Source organism: Ursus arctos, unplaced genomic scaffold (genome assembly GCF_023065955.2).
Source record: "Ursus arctos isolate Adak ecotype North America unplaced genomic scaffold, UrsArc2.0 scaffold_2, whole genome shotgun sequence".
In the NCBI taxonomy this organism is placed as follows: Eukaryota; Metazoa; Chordata; class Mammalia; order Carnivora; family Ursidae; genus Ursus; species Ursus arctos.
In genome coordinates this window covers 61,407,734-61,416,322 of record NW_026622874.1, presented here as the reverse complement: position 1 = coordinate 61,416,322, position 8,589 = coordinate 61,407,734, and positions in this window count along the sequence as shown.

Below are 8,589 nucleotides of genomic sequence, written 5' to 3'. Positions count from 1 at the left end.
GTGGGATCGGAGGGGGAGGCGGGAGCAGCTACGGCACCCGGCAGACCTCAAGGGGGAGCACAACCCTCCGGGCTTGGGAGCGAGGGGAGGGCTTTTCTGTTCCTCCCAGCCTCTTCCCAGCAGCGGCGAGAGGAGGGACCGCGCAGTGAGCCCCTGCTGTGGAGCGGGCTGCTTCCCCTGAGTGTTCCTCCCAGTCCTCGCAGCCACATCTCCTTGCAGTCATCCCCATCACCCCAGAGGAGACTGAGGCCAAGAGGGATCACCGTCCGCACTCAAAGTTGTTCTTTTCTCAACCCAGGCGGCCTCTCTGAAGGCAAGGTTGTAAAGTCGAGGCAGGAAGGAGGGGGGTTGGGGAACGACTGAGTGCCCTGTAAGGGAGGCCCCTGCCAGGCTTTGTTTGAACTGACCTCAAAGCTAGCCATGCTTCAAGTTCAGGCCTTCAGGGCCTTCTGAAGCTTGAGCCCCTTGCAAGGCTCTCTCATCAGGCCTGTTAGCTATGTGTCTGCTTGGCCGTGCGGTTTGTAGATTTGCAAAAGTAAGTTGAGTTAGGGATCGCTTTATCTTGGACTCCGTGCAACCTGTGTGTGTGGTTCCGCATCACCCGGACAGGAGCTTACTGCGTTCTGCGGCTGCAGGCAAGGCTGCCTGCCACCCTCCCTCCACCCGCCCTTCCTGCCACCTCACCTGGGGTCAGGACGGGAAAGTGCTGGCTGCAGTCTCCATGGGAGGATGCGCTTTGCTGCCCGACACCAGCAGGATTTGCAAAGTAGAAGAAAAACAAGGTTTGAAATTTTTTTAAGAAGCCAGAAGCCAGCCCGTGAATAAACTGTAACCCGCCTATTGTGTGTAAAATTGGAAGTGGAGATTCTGCTCTTATCACTGCCTGGCCAAAACGGAAGTTCTCTCTGGCCAGGAAGAGACCTAGTAATGCGGCATATATAATTATAAACACATTATACATCTCACCAGAGAAAAAGCTGCCTCCAGAGGACCTAAACTTGTTGACAACTTCTGTTCCTCCAACAGGGATACGGTGTTTCTTTTTTGCATTCTCCTCATAGATCATTTCCAACACACATGCCCACTTGAACGCTTCTGAGTATGAGACAGTCCGTTTAAAAACGATTCAAGCCTTGTGTATCCGTTTTCTCCTGCTGCTGTAGCTAATTACCACACATTTAGTTGCTTAAAACAGAGCAAATTTATTATCTCAGGGCCCTGGAGTTCTCACTGGCCCAAAACTAACGTGTCAGCAGGACTGCGTTCCTTACAAAGGCTCTAGGGTGAATCCTTTATCCAGTTTCTGAAGGCCACCGTATTCCTTGGCTCACGGCCCCCTTCTGCCATATTTGAAGCCAGTAACGTTACACCGCTGAGCACTTTACACCAGTCACACTTCCTTCCACTGCGGAAGTTTCTCTGATTGGGGGACTCGGGGTTAGGTTGAGCCTACCAGGATAATCCAAGAGAGTCTCCCCGTCTCGGGATCCTTAACTTACTCACATCTGCAAAGTCCTTTTACCATGTAAGGTAAATATTTAGACGTTCGGGGAATTGAGAGGTAGATATCTGGAGGAGAGCGGGCTCATTATACCACACCTTGCTGGGTAACAAGGATCTTTTAAGGATCTGTAACATATTTTTCAAAGGTTTGGGCGAGAAATGCAAAAAACAAAATGCAAAAACATTTATTCAAAAAGTTGATACACGTGAACATGCCTTTCTAAACTGACCTTAGAAAGTCTCTTTGAAGATTTTAGTGAAATTGAACAGATTTGGACTTCCAAGAGTCCCTCCTCTGGGCCCCCGGCTGTCTTAGTCGGTGGAGCATACAACTCTTGATCTCCGGGTCTTGAGTGAGCCCCATGTTGCGCCTAGAGTTTACTTAATTTTTAAAAAAATTTTTTTTTAATTTTTTAAAAAGAGTACATTCTCTTCTTTCGTCAACTTTAAATGTATGTGTTAAAGAACAGAAAATTTACTTTAAAATTAATGAGTTTATTCTGTACAAGAAAGGAAACAATCAACAAAATGAGAAGGCAACCTACTGAATGAGAGAAAATATTTACCAATCACGTATCTGATAAAGGGTTAATATCCAAAATATGTAAAGAACTCCTACAACTCCACAGTAGAAGAAAGAAAGAAAGAAAGAAGAAAGAAAGAAAGAAAGAAAGAGAGAGAGAGAGAAAGAAAGAAATTAAAAAATGGGCAGGGACACCTGGATGGCTCAGTCGGTTAAGACCTTGGCATCCCGGAGTCCTGGGATGGAGCCCCACGTCGGGCTCCGTGCTCAGTGGGGAGCCTGCTTCTCCTTCTGCCTGCTGCTCCCCTTGCTCGTACTCTCTCTCTCTCTGTTAAATAAGTAAATAAGAAATCTTTTTTAAAAAAATAAACAAATAAATAAAAAATGGGCAGAGGTTCTGAGTAGACATTTTTTGGAAGAAGACATACAATTGGGGGTGTCTGGGTGGCTCAGTCGGTTAAGCGTCTGCCTTGGGCTCAGGTCATGATCTCAGTGTCCTGGGATTGAGCCCCACATTGGGCTCCCTGCTCAGCAGGGAGTCTGCTTCTCCCTCTCCCTCATCCCCTCCCCCTGCTCATGCTCTGTCTCTGTCTCTCAAATAAACAAATAAATAAAATCTAAAAAAAAAAAGAAGAAGAAGAAGACATACATTTATTGCAAACAGGTACATGAAAAGGGGCTCAACATCACTGATCATCAGGGAAATGCAAATCAAAACCACAATGAGATACCACCTCACACCTGTTAGAATGGCCAGTATCAAAAAGACAAGAAGTAACAAGTGTTGGCAAGGGTGTTGAGAAAAGGAAACCCTCGGGCACTGCTGGTGGCAACGTCAATTGGTGCAGCCACTGTGGAAAACAGTGTGAAGGTTCCTCAAAAAACTAAAAAGAGAGCTGCCATATGATCCAGCAATCAACTTCTGGGTATTTATCCAAAGAAAAGAAAAACACTTAAATCAAAAAGATATACGCACTTCTGTGCTCCTTGCAGCACTATTTACGATAGCCAAGACATGAAAACAGTCTAATGTCCACTGATGAATGAATGAAAACAGAAAATGTGATATACGTATCTACAATGGAGTACTAATCAGCCATAAAAAAGAATGAAATCTTGCTATTTGTGATAACATGGATGCATCTTGAGGGTTTTTTGCTAAGTGAAATAAGTCAGACAGGGAAAGACAAATGGTATGATCCTGCTCTTGGGAGAGGTCATCAAAGCCCTGACCACTGGTTGACCCTTGAGCTGGACCCAGGCAATCAGAGGCTCCTCAGCCCCACCCTGTCCTTGGAATGTGGGTTCCACTTGGCTTTGCCACTCCCAGAGGCTGCTCCAAGGACACAGCCTTGAGATGTGGCACTGAGCACATTTGGCCAGTATATGTGCCTGAACCCAGCTAAGGCCTCCCTCTATATAAACTTTTAAGATTTGGGGAGCAGGGATCTACTCATCTGCCCCCCCCCCCAAGGCAAGCCTCATGTGTAAGTCCCCTTATTAAACCTGCCGCCTTGGAACCTGGAGTGGTCATCTCTCCCTCTGGTCTCTCTCTGCCCTCCATCTATGGGGCCGGTTTGAGATTATATCCAGGAAGCTCCTGAGAGGCTTGGGAACCAACACTCACTTATGTGTGGAATCTAAAACAACAACCAAACTCACAGATACAGAGAGGAGACTTGCCATTGCCAGAGGTGGGGAGTCAGGGGTGGGGCAGTTGGGCAAAGATGGTCAAAAGGTACAAACTCCCAGTTACAAAATAAATAAGTCATGGGGATTCGTGTGCAAAGGCTGGCTGTGGTCAGTAATACTGTATTGCATACTTGGAAGATGCTAAGAGAGTAGATCTTAACATCTCTCATCATAAGAAAAAAACGTGGAACTGTGTGCGGTGACAGATGCCGACTCGACTTCTCGCGCCGATCACTTCTCAGTGTATACAAACACCACGTCATTATGTGCACACCTGAAACGAATATAATGTTATGTGTCAATTATAGCTCAATAAAAGAACTTAATAGGTTTACGAAACAAAAGTGATAAAAACAAACCATGAAATCAGTACAAATTATTATGAAATTGAAAAGTAAATTGTAACAAAAGTGTTCAGACGCTATCAACAATGTAATTTAATAAGAGAAACAGACAAATTTTGAATAAATAGGCCCTGGGATTGTTTAATAATCCAATTAACAAGGAGAAGAAAACCCTACGAACACATTGGGAATATGTTAGATTTCCTGTTGATCTGACATAAGATACCGACATTGACAGAGCTTGCGTAACACTCCCATTAGTGCGCTAAAGTCAGAGCCTGTGACACATCCGTTAATGAGTGCCATCGATTCAAAGAACATTTAATTACTGAACGATGTCCTGAAATTCTACAGCTCATGCAAGGAATTTAGCACAGATTTTCCCAAATTTGACAATTACAAAAATTGATATGATTTTACCAATGGCAAACATCCTAATCTATTAATAACGATAAAATGTCTATCAATCCATATCAGAAAAAAAGAATGAATTATCACTCTATTCTGCCTATATAAAATAATATAAAATCACTGTCATTTGGACACAAAGAATAAACAGCCAAAACAGGGAAGGATGAAAGCTATTTTAGAGTTGTCTCAGGCAATGAATTCCCTTAAATCTTACGTTACTCTTCTAGACGTTATGATTTTTATAGAATTTGCCAAATTTTGAAACATTTCTAATTAGTCATGATTTATTATACTAAATAAGCGTTCACTCTTCCAATTAATTGTGTATTAATAGTTTTGCCTTGTTTCTCTTCCATGGGGGTTCCCAAACTGCACGAGCTTCACAAAGCCTGGTTCCAGCCCTGATAAGTAGGGAGGCAACCTTCCCCTTCTCAACAAAACTTGGCTCCCAAGTGCAGCCACCATATCCGGTGGGGCCCGGGTGGGGTGCCCTTGCTCTCCCCTCCCAGCCTCAGCCGGCTCTGCCCATTCTTGCGGGCCGTCCTCTCCCACCTTCTCCCCTGCGCCCTGCCCTCCCTCCTGCCCTCCCTCTCGTTCTGGCCTTTGGGCGGCCGCTCCCTGCGGCCGCTCCCCAGGCTCTCGGTTCCCTCCCGCGCTCCGCTCCTCCCCTTCGCGGCGTCCCCACTGCCCAGCTAGCCCGGGGGGAGAGCAGTCCGGGGCTGGAGAAGCCGGAGAGCCTGAGGAAGCGGGCGGTCCTGACTCCCTGCCCCACCCGAATCCCACCCCCCGGCTCCCTGACCCTTTCTACCACGTCGCCACTCCCAGAGGAGCCTCAAAATGCACCCCGATGTTCCCGGGGTACTCTGGGCCCCCACAGCTCCTTCTCACCCCACTGGGCCTTGGAGCCCTCCCCGGTGCCCGCCCCATTTTGCCGGCCTCCCGAGGTGCTCCCCACGCTGGCTAAGGCCAGAGGGGTAAGAATTTTGACTCCGATGCGTAAGCACATTTAAATGGGAGGAGCCTGGGAGATAAGACCCAGAGGAGCCAATGGTTAAAATGACAAGTCTGGCCGCCCACTGGAGCGTGTCTCCTGCCTGAGACCGAGAAAAGAGACTGACTCCTTGCTTCTCTCTCTCTTTCCCCCCACCCTCTCTGTCTCTGTCTCTGTCTCTGTCTCTCTCTCTCTCTCTCTTTGGGCTTGAAATGCATTTAGGAGCCTGCACTTTGCAGGCCAGGGATCCCCAATGCTGAGGCTCCTGGGAGTGGCTTGCCGGTAGCAGGGCCACACAGAGAGAATGGCCAGCAGGGATGAGGCTTCCAACCTCTCCTGTGGAAGAGTCTGTGTTGAGCACATGTAGCTCTTTGCCCGCTAGTGCAATCTCTGAATGCCTCTGATACACGTGTCTTGGGAGTTCTCCAACATCGGGGCCCCACCTCCTGCCTCTGGACCTGCCTCCATTGCCCTACCAGCTTCTGCTCCCATTGTCAGGGTGACCAGCGGTCCACAAAGGGAATTGTGGGATGCTCACGCAGTTCTCAGGGAAGCACATTGCTTCTAGGCTGGTTCATAGCCAAGAAGTCCATCTAGAACAGCCCGGAAGAAGTTCTCCCATGATCTGTGCTCCCCGGCAGCACAGTGAAGAAGGAAAGTGGTGACTCATTTTGGAGCCAGACTAGCAGGGTTAGAGCCCTGACCTAGCTGCTCACAGCAAAGAGCCCTTGGGCCACCTGCCCAGCCACCTGGGCCTTGTGTCCTCATCTGTGACACAGGGTAAGAGCCCCAAGAGGCACCGTGGGCTCTTCCGACCAGGCTCGAAAACCACTTTGCACAGTGCTTTGTGTTTTCTTTCCTTTTCCTCCCCCCAGAGCAGGGGGCTATGCGAGGTGGGGGACGTCTTTGTCCTCCATGTAGTATAAACACGGTCAGGAATCAGACTGTAAATCCTCTAAGTTGCAAGGATGCCTGAAAGCCTATCTCACTACCCCTCCTTCCTGGAGCTCTTGAACTCTCAAAACGGCCTTCAATTCTTCCCAAAGCAAAGTAGAGCTGAACACATAAGTAAACACTTAAATGCATGAATTGTTTTACTCCAAGTATTTGCTGCCTTCCCTCTTTCTTCAGAACTCCCTCTCCCATCCTGAGAAATTGTGGGGCTTCCCTGCTACAGTCGGGGAGACGAGACGAGGCCTGGGGCAGGGAGTGGGGAGAGAGTTGGAGGACCATGGAGAAAGATGGTGAGCCCCAGGGAAAGAGCAGGGGGGAATGGGGATGAGGGAGGGGGAGGAGGGTGCGGGAGGTGACTGGAGGCCCTGGGTCCAGAGGGAGGAGGCAGGGAAGCAGGGGAGAGGGCAGTGGCCAGACCCTCCCAGACCTGGGAGGGTGACGGTGGGGAGCGGGGCGCCGAACCTCCAGAGCACTGACAGAGCCATACTGGCCACACGCCCCACCCCCTACCTGGCCCCAGCCTCCCCCCAGCCCCCCCAGGACAGAGAGCCCCCAGCCAAGGAGGAAGACAGAAGGAATCTACAGCCTCTTCCGCCCCTCTTCAGAACCACATCTCCACCCTCCTGCCTGCCCCAGGTCCCTGGTGCCCTGGCCACGCCTCCGCACGCCTGGCACCAGCTTCCCCTCCTACGTGACCAGCACAGACCCTGGACGGCATGGCGGATGTTGAGATAAGGCCAAGGAGGGAAAGCCGCCAAAGCCCGGAAGTTACACAGCCTGTTTCCCCGGGCAACCCAGCCACAGTCGCCAAACAGTGCAGGGTGGGGGGTAGGGACAACTCCCATTCAAGGCCTTGGGCCAGGGCCCTCCCAGGCCTCAGTTTTCTGGTTGGAGAAACTTCTCTCTGCATCTCCGAGGACAGGGCTGCCTAAGAATTATGGGGAAGCCAGTTTAAAATGCAAATTCAAGAGTGCCCCCCCCCCATGAACTCCCCCATGGATCCCGTCTCAGGGGTCTAAAAGGACAAACTGGTATCTGCATTTCTAACCAGCACCCCGGGTGATTGCAGTATTGGACAGATGTCACATAGAGAATGGAATGAAGTCTGAGCAAGTCCCAAGGCGGGGGGGGGGGGGGGGGGGTTGGGGGAGATACAGGAGGGGGCCTAGGGTAGCCCAACCATCCTGTGTCTGCTAGAGCCTGCAGCCAGCCCCAGCCCCAGGGATGCTTCACTTTGGGTATTTTCAATGTCCAGAGAGTGACCAGGAGTCCAGAGATCCGGATTCTAGAACATGCAGAACCAATGCAAAACCATGAACTTGCCCTGAGCTAGCTTCTGGGCCAGGTCCAACCATGCTGAGGACCAGGAGCCTTAGGAAGATACATAAGGGGTTCAAGGGCCCCTCAAGGGCTCAAGGGCTGGGACCTTGAGCACATCACTTAACAGTGGTCACGTGTGTTCTTCTCTTTTTTCCAAAGGATATGCAAATACTAAAGCGTTTCCAAGAGGTGAGAAGCCCCTCTGGAATTAATAGACAGGGAAGGGCCCCTCTCTGTGTGTCCTGGTGGCTGTGATAGCTTTTGTTGCTAGAGGTAAAAGTTGGGCAGTCAGGAAGCTCCAGAAAGTCGGAGAGCCTTGAGGACAAGAACTCGGAGTTGCAAGATCCAGGGGCTGGGCCTCAGGGTCTCTCCTTTAGCCTCTTTCTGAAGCTGCCAGATCTGCTGTAGCCTTGGAGGGGGGGCTGCTGTGGAGCTGAACTTCCTGCCCCGCTTCTGGGGCCTGACCTCCCGCTTCCTCATGCGGCCCTGGCCTCCACCCACAGAAACTCCACAGTTCATGCTGGCTGCCCGCCGAGCCCTTCCCCAGGTCAGCCAGCTCACAGGGGAGCCCAGATAGGGGGGAGCGATGAGCTTGGACTGCGCTGGTCATCAGCTCAAATCCCAGTTCAGCCACCAGTTGGGTTCTGAAGTTACTTTTGCTCTTAGCCTCGATTTTCTGACCTGTAAAATGGGAGAGAAGTGGAGAAGAATCTGTGGTGGTGTCGAGCCCCTGGTCCTGGATATCCCATCCAGGAGACCACGGCAACACTCACCTGGTTGCTGAAACCCTCTTCTTCACTCTCTACAAAGCATGAGCCAATCTGGAAATCCATTCTCTCCTTCTCAGGCCT